Here is a 628-nt window from a genome sequence, read left to right as displayed (position 1 = left end):
GCACCACTCTACTAATTGAGTGGGTAATTATCTCACTCTAATATTGAAGTCGTCAACCGAATTTTACTCAAAATAAGTAAATTAATCAAATTAGTTTACACAAGTCGAAAAAACATTACAATCACTAACTTAAAAATATGTATATAATTGACATTGATTATATCTTATGACCAATAACTTAAAGAAAACTTCTGAATATAAATCATATCGTTTTCACAAAGTCCTTTTCTTTGTCATCAAATGTTGACATAATTTACGAACTAATTTGACCACCATGACATGACATCATTGAAAAGGATTATTGGAAAGCGCACAGAATTGTTCAATATTTGGTCTTGCAATAGTTAGAAAGATACAGGACAACTAGTAGTGCAGTTAAGATTATATCTAATAACTTAAAGAAAACTTCTGAATATAAATCATATCGTTTTCACAAAGTCCTTTTCTTTGTCATCAAATGTTGACATAATTTACGAACTAATTTGACCACCATGACATGACATCATTGAAAAGGATTATGGATTATTGGAATCTAAAAAATAATTTTATTTTTTCTTCCACTTAATCCTAATTTCACTTATATTCGCACTCATGACTCAGTTAAAAAAATGGTTTAATTATTAATTAT

Source organism: Arachis ipaensis, chromosome B02 (genome assembly GCF_000816755.2).
Source record: "Arachis ipaensis cultivar K30076 chromosome B02, Araip1.1, whole genome shotgun sequence".
NCBI classification, from domain to species: domain Eukaryota; kingdom Viridiplantae; phylum Streptophyta; class Magnoliopsida; order Fabales; family Fabaceae; genus Arachis; species Arachis ipaensis.
This window is presented reverse-complemented; position numbering follows the sequence as displayed.